The sequence below is a fragment of the Cygnus atratus genome, chromosome 2 (genome assembly GCF_013377495.2).
Source record: "Cygnus atratus isolate AKBS03 ecotype Queensland, Australia chromosome 2, CAtr_DNAZoo_HiC_assembly, whole genome shotgun sequence".
NCBI lineage: Eukaryota > Metazoa > Chordata > Aves > Anseriformes > Anatidae > Cygnus > Cygnus atratus.
In genome coordinates, this window is record NC_066363.1 from 135,376,097 (window position 1) to 135,391,305 (window position 15,209).

The 15,209-nt window shown below is 36.8% G+C and overlaps 1 long non-coding RNA gene across 1 annotated transcript in view; it reads right to left on the bottom strand.

Annotated features, from left to right (window-relative positions):
- Positions 1-1,303: 1,303 nt before the first annotated feature.
- The window catches only part of LOC126913195 (uncharacterized), a 49,019-nt gene continuing 35,113 nt past the window's right edge, over positions 1,304-15,209 (bottom strand). Inside the window, exon 3 of the long non-coding RNA XR_007707872.1 lies at positions 1,304-1,672. This is a non-coding gene — a long non-coding RNA (uncharacterized LOC126913195). The remainder of the gene's footprint in view (positions 1,673-15,209) is intronic.

A 15,209-nucleotide genomic window follows, 5' to 3' on the forward strand; every position in this document is an offset into this window, starting at 1 on the left:
TTGAATTATTGTGCTGGAGACCTTTATTTGGTGCCTGAGTGACTGAACTGGCACACTGAAGCCTGCACAATAAAGGTCTTTTATAATTATGGATGGGTAGAGCTGTTGCTAAAGGATATATATTCCATCTAGTCTTATGCATTACAACTGTCCACCACCCAGACATTTACTGTACGCTTTGTAGCTGTGCAATAAACTTCAAGTGTTTTCCTTCTCTCAGTAATTCTGTGCACAGCCCAGATCTTGTATAATGTTTAAGGGACTTAATAATAAGTTAGTGTACTAATTAGCGGAGACAACAGCAGACACCCATGATTTATAGCAAATGCCCAACAGATGATTACACTGCTGAACCACAAGTAAATCTTTTCAGCAGTGAGCCTTTACAATTAATTGCACATCGGTATACATATTTTGCTCCTCTATATCAAAAAAGAAAAAAAAATAAATGAAAATGTCGCCTTTGAGAGGCGGACCTTATGGTGGCTGCAGGTGTTTCTGCTGATAGAAGGCATCGGTATACAGAAACAGAACCATTTTCAGATAGGATAAACTTCTATTCCCATCCTCCTTTGTTTAGTATGAAATATTATTCTCCACTTGAGTGATGTTTGCATTCCTTTCCAACACAGTTGGTTTGATTTGTGACCTGAATACAATGACATACATACCAATGATCCATTACATGAACTAACATATTTGGGATTCTTGTAAGTTGGAGTGCAAGGGGACAGCAATCTGACTACATTATTTCTTTGAATTTCTGGATATATTGTACATCTTTTTTTTTTTTCCCCCCACTAAAATCTCATGAAGATATTAAGCACATAAATTTAATATGAAGGCAAGGTGGCTGGACTGACACAATAGATCTAAGGAAACATTACTGCTCAGATTATTGACCCAAAAGGCTGCAAGAAGGATTAGTATGACACACTGTAATAGTTCCTCCTGATCCTTTACAGTCTGCTGGGTCCAAAGACCACTTTGCACAATCTCCCAAGCAAAGAATGTTCTCCAAATTAACATGTTTTCTAAAATACCTACTAAGCTACAAACCACACTCCAGCAGAGCTGTTTGGGTCTATCCAATAACTATTAGACAAAACAGAATATACACAGAATGTAGAAGAGAAGGCAGAGAACAATAGCCTTCAAAATGCATGGTCAGAACACTAAATATAGCGGTATGGAAAGATAACAGAAGTATTTGTTTGAGGTATTGGCCAAACCTGAGGAAAAAGACACAGACTATAGACTATAATTCACATCAAAAGATTATTTTGGGGTAAGGTTTAACACTTTTATTGTAGTTTATTTTTCTTTTCTTAATTATTACAATATAAAACAAGTTTGATCTCTATATGCTAAACAATAACTAGTAAGAGGAGAATTCAAATTAGTCATCTGAATTCTCATGGCATCATTGACTTTTTCTTCAGTCTCACTGATGTAAACATGTCCATGCCTTCATCTTAAATAATGCAAACTTGGCACTCTAAAGCAGCTTTTAATTTTCCATCTGGAACTCCTTCCAAAGTAAAGATGGCCATTGCACTTCCAAAAGATAAAGGAAAATGCAAAGTACTCTTAGCTTTCCTTCTTCTGTTTTTCTTCATCTCAGTTGTAATGTTCCAAATATTACTTGATGCAGACTGAAAGATAAGGAAATCTGAGAGAGGGGAGAAGAGAAGAGATGGAATTTCAAAAGCTGTAAAAAAATAAAAAATTAAAAAAAAAAAAAGACAAAAAAAAAGAGGAAATACCCAACAGTTTTTCTTTTACAATACATATATATATATATATATATATGTTTTTCTTTCAGGGAATTAGCTTTCTCCATTGATCCATTGATATATTGAAAAATTAAAGACAATCCATGAAACACATTTTTTCAAGCAAAGAGACTGTAATCACAAGGCTGCTAATGACATACTGCATAGCTTCAGGGCAAATCAATTAATCTGAACATCAATATCTCCATCTGTGATATGAATATAATAATTCTTCTCTTTTTCTTAATTAATTTGTAATATTCTCTCTCCTCATTTGCCAACTGCCCACAGCATTCATGGCTTAGGACTAATTCCAGATAGTTGAAGCACCTGACCCGTGGAGAGGCTGCGAACCCATTGACAGAGGTTTGGTCCAAACCATTCAGAAACAGCTGGGACCTCCCCAGGAGCCTGATCAGGTATCCAGGATGTTTTATCCAGGATGGCAGCCACAAGCAATAGGCTGGCCTGGCCTCTGGCGAGGTGCCGACTGAAAGCCCATTGAGGTTGATGGGCACTGCTGTCACTGCAGATAGGGTCTGCAGCACTTTAAAACTATTAGAGCTGATTTTACTTGAGAGTCCTCTCTCTCTTCTAGGAGTTACTTATCAGTCACTCTGCTGGCACATTGCAGTCACGTTGCTATTACAGCCTAGTCACAGCCCCCATTACATGACAGTTGCTTTAGAGTACAGAGCAATCCCATCGCACTTACTTTATATTGACAGTTGTACGATGCCACTGTCATATCACAGGTATTTCCTTGTCACAACTTAGCGACATTGTAGTCGCACGACAGATACTTTTTTAGAGTACACTGAATCTTTTGCATGGAAAATTCTGATAACAACAGTCACTACTTAGTTATCTATTACCTGTAGGTATGAGAAAAACATTTTGCAGTGGTCACTTCCACTAGGTGCTTTGCCTGTGACACAAAGAACCACAGAAAAGTCACCATTGCTTGATACAGACCTAATCCTGGGTCTTGAGATCCACTTTAATGTCAAATTAAAGTAGGACCTAGTTATATTTACAGCCAATTCTGTATTTTATAGATGCTTCTTAATTTTACTGTTCAAATACTGCAGGCTTTTCCTCTGGACTTTGAATTGTTATCCTTATTAAAGCTGTACGAATAAACATATAATACTGTTTGCATGTTTTTACAAAGGATCGTTTTTTCCAAAGCATTTGTCACATTTCTCATTATAATGTTGTATCTCTTTGTAGCCACTGCGTTGCACGAATTTAATGAGCAACTTTGAAGTTGTGTATCTAAAGATATACTTCAAATGGTATATTTCTTCTCACTCACTGGCCATTGAGTCCAAGGAAAAACCACCACTGCAGTTTATGTTCCTTCTTTTTTTTTTTTTTTTTTAACAAAATATAACACTGTAAACTGAAAATTCTTTTAAGAAATACACCTTTAAAAAGTACTTCTTTTCCTATCTATTATATCTGAAGGATATTTACAGAAGGAAGGAAGATATATATATATATATCTTCTTTTATATATACATATGTATATGTACATATATATATACATACACTATATATATGTACACTAAGAGTGTAAACATTTGTAATAATGGAGATTTTTTAGTATTGTCATTGCTGTGCATTTATCTGAATATTGCATAACAAAACTCATCACTTTGAAGAGATTTCACCCCATGACTAATAATGCATAACATAATGACAATCAATGCAACTCCTTTCTCTAGTTATATAAACAATATATTTCCCAGTGCAGGAGAAATAAATTAAAACAAAAAATAATAACATAAAAATAAAAATAAAAATCATTAGCACTACCCTCCAAAAATTTTTTTTTCTTTGTCTTTCGTACTGCAATGGAATCAGTTCTGTGAGTAAGGGTTCCATATTCCTGTCCAAATAATCCTGGGACTGTTTGTATGAGGACTGACCCTTGTCCCAAGTTCCAGCACTACATTTAGACTTCATAACTGATCATATTCTTTCTAGGACTGGTAGTTCCCTTCAAGTACCATGTCAGACGTAGCAGAGCAATTATGTCAGAGAACTATGTGGGTATGCTCACTAATATTTTTGATTCTGAATTTTGATGTCTGAGAATGGCACAAGCTCTTGCATTCTTCTTACCTGCAGGAAATCTTTGCTTAAGATAATTTTATGTTTCTTTCTGAAACATAAGGTACGTGAAGAAAAACCTGATTTTAGGTCTTTTTTTTTTTCTACAGCTTTTGTATAAAATATAACCATAGCTATATAGTCCTTTATTTAAATTTTGCTACTTTCAACATTTTTTAATCTTGATTTCTCAAATAGCTATTAGCTTGCTTTAAATCATTTCAAAGACACATGCTACTCCTGCCCAAGAGGTGTTTCTACATACTCTGAACAGATGCTCACCACAGTGGATGTCATACAATAGACAGGGCTGGGAGGAAGACTTAGTTTTGAGTACAGGCTGCTATACGCACTCTCTTTCCTGCATACCGTATTGTGTTATTATCCTATAATTACCTATTTGATGTATTTAAGATACAGTTCTTCAAGTTCTTTCTCCATATTTCTCTCCTACTGAAATGTTCTTGTTTTCAAAATGAAGAGCATGATGCAAATTGCATTAAATCTTTATAAAATGCAAAGACAAAGAATGCCCTCGAAAACACCACTACTGAAATCAACGGTGGTAATACGGACTTTGAGCTTGAGACCCAAATTTTGAAATGATGATTCCTCTAATTTTCACAGGGATCAGCCTTGAGTATGACAATGTCATCTACATGAAAACTAGAGCATTTTTACCAGCAAATTCTTATTTTGACATGCAAATCCAGCATGAACTGAGCAGGTTTTTTATCTAGATAGTTTATAGACTGTCTACTAGTGCCAGTGCTTAAAAGTGACATAAGTACATGATGTGCCAGTGCAAAACCACATTAAACAAGAAGCCTGATGTTCTGCTGATAATCTAACATTTACTCTGGTTAATACCCTTAAATTTATACTCATTTTCAGCATGGCATTGCTAAAGTCTCTTGAAATAAAATTGAAAATTTAATAACCTTAATGCAAAGCCAAATTAGAAAAAAAATCAATAAACATTAACATTTTAGGGGGAAAAATAGTATATTATCCCCTAGAAAAGGGATGATATTAATACAAGTGAATAAGAAGCTAATCAAGATGAGAAATCTGTGGAAAACACCCACAGAGGAGTTTGCAAGCTGTCCTAGGTTTATTTCATTATTATGAATATACAAGAATATCTGATAAAAAAAAGAATGCAAAAATTGAAAAATCTACTTGTAGTGCTATATGACTAAAATCATAAGCAGCCAGATTATGCAGACCTGCCAAGTGAAGGCTTCCAGTCATTTCCCTCTTCACAGCACATTGAATTCTTACACTGCAGAAGTACTCAGCATGGAGCAGATCTGCAGCCATTCAGTGGCCTCCAGCTTCAAATTTTTTCCCAGAAAGTAAGACACAACAGATGTACATACAGTCTTGTTTTGAGGCTTTACATTGTGGGGCATAGTTTGCATGAAACAAAACCTATGTTCTCTTAGGCATCAAGCACTCAGCTCCAAAATTTAGACCTAAGTCTGTGAATTGTAATGTGGTCTATGCCAACTCCAAATAAATTATTTGGGAAGTAGAGAATCTTTTCATAATGATCCACCCCTATATACAATTTTTCTAGTGTTTCAGAATGAACATATAATTTTTCTCACTTTGGAGGAAAATGGATTGAAAGCATCTGTTTTTCATGCCATCACACTTTTTTAATTTAAAGAGTAAAACCAGAAATATATAGCGGAACTAATATGGGCCCCAGTCTTTTTACACTTATAAGTACTATCTGCAACTGTAGCAATAAAACTTTCAAAAACAAACGACCTTTTTTATGTCCACTTTTATTTGTCTACTGTTCAAATAATAAAGAGAGTCTATAAAATAGCTCTACTCTGTAACTTGTGAAGTTAAATCCAACCCGCCAAAATAATGAAGAAACAACCTCTTTTAAAAATGGATCCGGTTGTAGCTTAATTAAAGAAGTTAAATACATTCCTTTGCTATGAGGCACTTCACAGCAACACACAATTTATTATCTGGAATTAGTCACTGGCTGAAAAAAAAATAAAAATCTTATTGTTATGGATTAAGGTAGTAGAAGTGTCGGATGCTGCCAGTTTATTTTGTTATTTTTAAACAGTGTTAGTGATTAGTTTCAAACAATTATATGCATAGTCAAGGGGTTGTTTGCTTGGAGGTTTCTTTTGTTAATGCAGATCATTTTGTTGTATTTTTTCTATGCATTTCAAAATATAAAAAGATGGTAAAATATTTAAAGACAGAATGCGTTCATTCTTAAAATATTATTTCATAATAGTTTCCTTTATGCATTGAAAATATGTTGTATTTGGGCTATTATAATCATATTTTACTTACCATTTAACATGTCATGATTCATCTATGCAGTATATTTATTGTGTGTTCAGGTGAAATGTCTATGTAGAGGGCCAGTATAATTGTCATATACCTGACAGTAGGGAACATATACAGTGTCTATGGGACTGGCTGGTCAAAATATATATATATATATTTCACAGGTCTATGTGCTCTACCAACCTGGTTTAATAAATAGTTGAATAAATTATATTAACTATCCTTGAGTAACATGCAAACTGAACGTGTTGATGGTTTCCCGACTACCAAAAACCACTGACTAAATCTAACTAAAATTGTGGCAACACCAAACAATATGACATTTACACAGAAGCAAGATTAGGATGGTTTTCCAAAGGTTTAACTTAAAATTTGAAGGTTGTCTTCCCTTTGCATTATATGACACTATGACAGTGCACTATGGGAGGCTCTTTAGTTATGTGCCCAGCTATATGCAAAGCAGCCCCAAGTTTGAATAGGGCAACACAGTGATTTACTGATGGTTTTCTCAGTCACTACATGAGAAATGAAAGGTGGATGAGAGAATTCCCCTGTGACTTTTTTTATTTTTTTGGGGGGTGGGGGGGTCGGGTATTAGGTGAATTGTAAAATAGGAAAACATCTGGGGATGAGAGGGACAAGTGCAAAAGGGAACATAAAAAGATATAAGCAGTAGTTACAATGCAATTTTTAAACTCACAGTGGTACTGTATGCAGAAAAAAAAAAAAAAAAAAAAAAACTAACAATTGTGAATCCAAGAGGAAATATAATGTTACTGAGGCAAATGTGCCAAGATGGAAACAATCAAAACAGAAGCTGTTATGCACTAACTCAATGCAGAAATCATTCAGTGCCTGAAAAAGGACACTTCCATGGAGTATCACAAACGCAAAGAACCACAGAACAGTCAAGGCTGGAAGGGACCTCTGGAGATCTTCTAGTTCAGCCCTCTTGCTCAAGTAGAATGATAAGTGTCAGAATGTGCGTACTCAAAGCAAAACAACAGAAAAAAAAAACTCACATAGGAAATCGTTAAACTGAATTCTCAAGAAATAACACAAGCATTCCATGGCAAAAATTCAAGGCCACTAATGGCTGGTGCGTACAGATGATGTGTCATAATGGTTTTTGCCTACAGAGGAGGACTTTGCTCTGCCAACATCTACCTTCTGAATTCACCCAAAAAATTCCTTGCATTCCATCAGTGATTGGATTGCATAAAGGTCACGATTATCTGTTGAGCCAAATGGGAAATGCAGCTGAGACACCAGATTCCTTCGACAAACCATCCAATATCATCATCGAAGAAATAGGCACAAAATCCTTCATCATCAAAACTTTGGGGAATGAAAAAAATGTGCATTATAGTAATGCTGGCAGTGTTAGCAGATGGTATAAAATTGCCACCGTATGTGATCTTGAAGCGTAAAACAATGCTGAAGGACCAGCTGCCTACTGGAATAATTGTTAGGTGTCAAAACCAAGGATGGATGTCTACAGGCTTAATGAAGGATTGGCTGAACATCATTTGGAACAGGAGACCAGGTGTGTTGGTATTCAAAGGGAGAATGCTTGTCCTAGGTACTTTCAAAGGGTATCTAACACCAGCAATGAAGAATATAGTTGGATAAATAAATGCTGCTCTTACAATCGTACCGGGAGGAATGTCACAACTGCAGATTCCTGATGTAATAGAGAACAAACCCTTTAAGAAGCATTTGTAGCCCTTATGGTTCTTGGCAGCAGATCCTGCTGTAAGCCCTACAGGGAAGATAAAGAAGTCCTAGAGCAGCATTGCTTTGTCATTGGATTAAGGCTGCGTGGGATCAGATAAAGCTAGAAGTTGTCAATGAAGGGTTTAGGAAATACCATATTTCAAATTCTGTGGGAGGAAATGATGAAGATTTGAGTTCAAAGAAGAAGCTGAGAATTGTGAAGATACTAGAAGTGGAGAAGTTGAAGATGGTGAACAGAGTGATGGTGATGGAAATGCTGAAGAGATGCCAGATGAAAAAATTAAACTGCAGTAGTAATAAACCATGAGAGAAGAAAATAGACTGAATTCAGGCAAATAGTTAGTGAACAGTTTATATCAATATTGTATGTTGGTTAAAGATATGTAACAAACTTTTTGTTTATAACCTTTTTCTTTAGGGATGTTATCTTAAATTCAGCATCTTTTTCCCAGGTAAGATGAGATATTGTCCATAACTTAAAAATATGACAGAAAAAAAAAATAGACTATATTCTGAGAAAGCAACACTAAATGAGGAAATTTGAGGAGCTAGTGAAAGCATTTTTTCTCCAAACTATTTATCAATCTGTTATGTAAATAGAGCACTTGGCAAATTTAAAAAAAAAAAAAAAGCCAACAACAAACAAAACACTTTTCAATTGATACTGCTACTGGACTGAATGATAAATTTCCCAACCTCAGAGAAGACAAGGAGGAAGATCTGCTGCGAATAAAGGTTCAAAGTCTGACCCATTGATTTTATTTCAGTGTAGATATTCAGTAAAACCCAAGAGTATAGCCCAAATACTGTTTTGGCAACACTTAGAGTAAGACATAAAAAGCTAGGCCAACATGGCTGTCCCCACCCAACCTTAAAACAGAGTTGTCCTTGCACACCTCCATCTCAAAGTCTGACAATCTGGAGAATCACAGATGTTCACAGATCAGGCAGCATCAGAGTGTGCTGGAGAATGAAGTTACCTCCAAGGCTCTGATCCTCACCAGTGCCTCGCAAGAGTTCTAGCTCCTGCATATTTGCTGACTGTGATGAGGCTGTTGTCCACTAGCAGCAAATTCTGAAAGCTAGAGCTGAAAGCCATGAGCTTCTGCCACTGAAAATCAACAGCCAAGGCACATCCCAAAGCTCTTCTGCAGGAAAGTTTAAATAGTCAGTGGCCAACTTGACACTCAATGCATATCTGGGCTGGGAAAGGACTTGCAAGGCAGCCTCCTGCAGCAGAAAGCACCATGCCTCTGTTTCCCCTGGAGAAAGTAAGAGGCAGGGATAACCAGCTTCAAAGTCAAGAAAAGACATGCATGAGCCAACAAAATCTTTCCACTGACTTCAGTGGGTTTTGGATTGGATTCCTTAATAATAATTTCTATCTCAAAGGTCAGAAGTAGAAAATTTAGATGTTTAATATTATCCTCAGCAATTTTTGGTTTTGCTTTGTTTTAAGCGTTCTTGAGCTAAAGACTGCCAGGTATACAGTGCTTTTGTTGTTGCTGTATAGAGACCAACAGCCTTTCACTGCAAAACACACTTGTGTTATAACTGGTTCCTCAGTACATTTATCTCTTCTGCTATATATTGCCTTATTTATCTATTCCTATCAGCTTTTCATTTGTTTTTTCTAAACATTGGTGCTGACTATAGAGAAGCCAAGAAAATTCAAGGCAGTTTCCAAAGCTGATCATTTTTTCTTTCTTTTTGCGATGAGAACTCCAAACCAGGACTGATGATTTAAAAATGTATGTCTACAGTTTATAAGCAAATCGACTTCCCTGCCATTCTGTGATGGAGCCTTAGAAATCACACAATGCCTGTCACTATTTTTTAGATATTTAATAAATCTGGTTCAATGATTTTCTGACAATTCTCCACCAAAATTATTCAGGCAGCCTGAGTCCCTCCCTTAAAGAGAGAGAGAGAGAGAAGTCAAAAACAATGCTGTATGGATTCAATTTTGAGTCAATAAATTGTTGATTAATCTGGCTCATGGTGTGTATAAACTCAGGCTTAGCTCTAATGGTAATCATCTCCAGAGTGCCATACAGCTGCATGCTTTCATTTCACACCAAGGGAGCAAGGATTAAATCCCTAATGGAGAAGACATATAAACAGTTTTAGTCTCTGCAACAAGCACAGTCCCCATGGCAGCATATTTGTGTATACAGCATGTGAACGTGTGGAGAGGAAGAAGGGACTGGTTTAAAAATATAATAATCATCTTTGCAAAGTGAATGGTGCAACCTGTAGGACAACAGAAATGAGTGAGGCAGGAACCTAAGTGGATCAGAGCAATAAGTTTAGTGGGGTGCATTGCTGTTCTTTAGGCACCTACACTGGCCACACTCAGGTGGCACAGCATAAAATCTCTCTGCTGCTCTGAGTGACAACCTATGTATGGTGACAGTCTGAGACAGTGAGCTGTTATGTGCAGGCTGCTGATAGCCATAAACTCCTAACAGCTATGTGTGTTCACTGGTATGCCATCCTGACCATTAAGTGGTTCTGTAAAATGTGGTTTTACCCAGACCCTTATTTTCCACCATATAATCTTCCCAAAGCTGTCCCAAAATCTCTAATTTAGCGGTATTAAACACAATCTATTTGCAAAGCTTCCTTTTTTCTTAGAGAATCTTAATCCCATTTATTGGTAACTAGCTTTTAAAATGACATTTTTCCTTGCTGCATTTAGCTTAGTCCAAGGGGAAAAAAAAAAAAAAAAAAAAAAAAGATGCCAGATGTCACAGGGCCAATAAGCAGGTGGGCCGAAGCTTCTGTACCAATTCAAACTGGCACCACATCAAACCTGGTGGGTATAACCTTTAATTCAGTGCTTCCCTGGCACCAGATCTAGTGCCATCTGCTTAGCTTTGCTAAGCTGTGCTTGTTTCTGTGCAGGGACGATGCCAACAATGCAAACTGTCTCCTACATGTGCAGGGAATCATCGGTGCAACTAGTTTTTCAAGACCCATATGGTGGCATCTGCAAATGTACACTGTCAGCATTGCTACTCATACCACCCTTCGTGTTTAAGAATGGAAGGAGAGAGCTCTGCTTTGCAATTCACTTCAAGCTGAACGGATGTTCTCTTTCTCTAGGACCGTGTTTTTAAGGGCAACTCTGTGACAAAGGGAACATGCAGCTTTTAAAGAGAAAGCACTTTAGAAATCAGGCATGGGAACTAGAGCAAACTGAGTAACATTTGGGAAAAAAAATAATGATTTTGTGGGAACCCTCTTAACTCATTGCTTGAAAGCTTTCCCATTGTATTTAAAGCCAGCAAATCACTGTCTTTTGGCTTTTGGGGTTATGAAACAGGTTCATTTCCTAGTAGTCTCCCCAAGACATGGACACTTCAAGTTGGCAGGAATGGATGCCATCCTATTGCCTCTTCTCCACGAAGTGGTATCATCAAGAAGCGTGCTGCTCAGAGCGGCAGATTAGATAGAGGTTGGCTCCAGCACAGCTATTTTGGTGCTTATTCCAAGCATTAAGGAGAGTGACAACTGACATGGAGTAGGGAATGATGAAGAGGGTTAGACAATGTAACAGGTTGCCCAGAAAAGTTATGAATGCTCCATCTTTGGAAGTGCTGAGTCAGGTTGGATGGGACCTTGTTGCAACCTGATCTGGTGAAAGGCGTCCCTGCCCATGGTGGTGGGATTGTAGTTAAATGGTCTTTAAGGTCCCTTCCAACCCAAACCAGTCTATAATTCTATGATAAACCTAAGTACTATGATGAATAAACCCAGTGCTATTAAAACTCACTTCAAGCTCTCCAATTTAAATTTATTTTTGCTAAAAAGCAACATATCCCTCCAAATGTGAAGATGTAAGTGCATGGAGGAACGGCTAGCCTACGCTTCCTCCTTTCTTCTTGTCTGCCTGCCGACACGTGCCATCCTCAAGTGTGCAGCCTTTACACATGCTTTGCAGAGCCAGCAGGTGTGTGTGACAGTTTAGAAGGGAAGGGCAAAGAGGCATTATTCGTGTTCACATCTCTGAGCATTGGCTTGGCATTTTCCAGTCCTTCACAATTTGGCTGCTCAGACATTCCCACTGGCTCTGGTATGTTACCACCTATCACCAGCATCACTAAGCAAGATCCTAACACGCTGCTCTGCCGACCATCATCAAAACACCTCCATGCAGTCAGGAAAACTACATGTTGACAACAAAAAGCAGCTCTCCTTGCTATGAAATGATTAATTGCTCTCACAGAAGGCCAGAAAAATTTGCACGGAAGAGTTCAAACAATGCTGCTTTCTTTGGATCACAGATGCTGCAGTGAAGTGGCTAAATACAAACTTTTTTCTTTTTTTTTTTTTTAGTGAAATAATTTTCAACATTTAATTTCATGGAAATTTTCTATTGATCTTGTAGTTAAAAATAAAAATAAAAAAAACACATTTATATAGAGCATAACTCTACCTGACAATGTAACTTTAAAGCATATCTTTCTTCCCCTGCTCCATGTTCCTCTGATCCCCAAGTAGTTCTGTAACATTTTAATTGAGGAAAAGGTTAACCTAACAATTTGGGAGTCATGAAACCTGTGGCAAGTTTTCCTTTGAAACCTCAAGAAATTCTCTATGTGTACAATAACACTGACTCACCACCTTCTCCTCTCTGCATCACTGCCCTCCCACTGCATGGCTCTCTCTGGATCAAATTCTGCCTGTTAGTCAAAGAGGGGGCAAAAATTATTCCTTATTTTGCAGAAAAGTTATGAAGCTTTACTAATGCATGTCATAGTTTCAAGATGTTTGCATTATACATGTCACACACTATGGCAATGTTAGCTTTTTTAATTATTATTTTATTTTAATTCTACCAACTGGGCTGTCTTCCCTTTATTTAGTGTAAGACAACTGATCAACACCAAACACAGCTTCAAGTCATGTCACTAGTAATGAATGAGGACTTTTATGTTGCTGTTATGAACTTGCAGATAGCTTAAACTGTGACCTTTAAATCACACTAGTCCAAAACTGCCTTCTTTTATTTTACAGTCTACATGTTCCTTTCCATGACATGCTATCTTCTCAAAAATTACAATTAAAAAAAATCTTGTAAAAAAGATTATAGCTAATAAAAATTGAAACCTTCTTTATGGCAAGGCCACTCACTTCTGCACAGAAAGATACAAGTAAAATAAAGACTTATTTCTTTCTTTGATACAAGGAATTTATGGCACCATTAGACTACAATTTGTTCCGTAAAACAGTTCATCATGTTTGGTATACACTCTGTATGAAATTTCTGAAGGTGTCCTCATTGTATGCACTTCCACAAACATAGAAACAGGAAAGAATACTCTCTGAATTTGCACTTGTTGCAAGTTTGATATGGATGATGCTGATGCATCGAAGCAAATAGTTAATTGTCCAAATCTACTGCTTGTACTGCTAAGCAGCATTTTTGTTTTTACAAGGAAAGATTACTTGCAAATACTCCCTCTTGTGATCAAAGCTAGAAAACCAATGGAATCACTTCCCACTGGTTCAAATCTTTCTGACTGACATTATTCAAGTGTTACAAATAGCCTGTGTAAAGTATTTTTAAGCCCTTCCATTCTTTGGTCTTGTAAAAGTGATGGTTGCCTTTCCGAGACGTTTAAAAAAGGCTCATTTGTCTCCTGATAAAGCATTACATATGCTGAACTTCATATTTCATTTCATATCTCATGTGAAGAGGACATATTTAAAAGCACTTATTCATTTCTTCTTTCCTTATTGGTAAGACAATACTTTAAAATTGGTTGATGGGTCTTCAAGGTTGATGGGTCTTCAAGGAAATAAAGCAGCATTTAAAGCAAAAAGTAAAAATAAGTTCCTTTTTTTTTTTCATCTTAGTGTCTTCACTGAATAAAAAAAAAAAAGAGAGAGAGAGAGAGAGAAAGAAAGAAAGAAAAGAAAAGAAAAATGTTACTTTTGATATAAATCTCTTCGACCTTGAATTTCACCAACTGGCTAAGAGCAGCTGATGGGTGTTATGAGGTTAACAATGCAGCATCTGCTTTAGACTTGCAGACAACTGATTTGCTTGCTTACAGATGACTGATTAAAACAGATATAAATGTGAAAACAATAAAAACAAAATACATAATCCATGTTTTAGAGTACAGTTGAGCTGCTATTTTCCAGTTAGCCAAAAAGAGATGCTGGCCTTAGAAAATCCATTTTAAACCCAAGAAAGGCTGCTTGAGTACTCATTCAGAAAAAACAAGTTTGGGAAAGTTGGTACCCATTTTACAAAAAAAAAAAAAAAAAAAAATCTAATTAGGCTCCTACAAGTGCTTCGTTCAGATTTAAGGCTTATGTTTAATGTCTTGACCTTTCAGCAAGAGCTTACAATTAGTGTATCACTCGTTTACCTCTCTGCCCACCAGACATGCTCCAACATTGATTTTGTTCTGTCAGTCATTGTGGAAGAGGAATAACTCTTTGCAAACCAAGCATTATTATTGCAGAGCACATAGATTTGATGAAGAGAAAACAGTGCTTAGAGACAGAAATTAGTTTAGGAAATAAGAAATAAGAACACCCACACCTTGAGCCATTCACGCAGCTTTACAGAGCTTTGGTTGCCATCTCCAGCTGCCTGAGGCAAATTGAAAGAACCCATGAACACTTACAAATTTCTACATGATGACCATATGTAATGTATCTGCACAGTGAGTAGAGAGCCTTTAGCCCTAGCCACAACAGACCATCCCTTTGGAGAAGCCCAGCCCTACATGTCACTCTAAAGCCTAGATCCTGCAAAAGTTTGTTTGTGCGTAACTTTAAAGAGCTCCAACACAGACTGCTGCCAAGTCATCATATTGAATTCTTCATTGCTATTTACTGGACATCTCCTCAAACACTTTTTTTTTTTTTTTTCCCCAAGATATTTTTATTTGTTGTTTTGGTTTAAGAGCACACTCCTGCTCTCTTTGCTCTCCACTGTATTTTAGCTTGGATTCCCACAATCATCTGCTTTTTTCCTCTGCTTTTTGTTCTCCTGCAATTGTTCCTAAATTTTCTCCTGGATGTTCTCACACATGCTGCTGAAGTGCTTGAATCAATAAAAAGCTTTCTTACACTATTTTATTCATACACATCTACACCATCTGAATACTAATCAATATCTAAATCTGTAACAACCATGGCTTGGCCAGGTTGTTTCCTCATGGCTCAGTAACTGAGCGCCATACACTCTGGAGTAAGAAATGATCAGTAGAACATGCCCCCAGTATT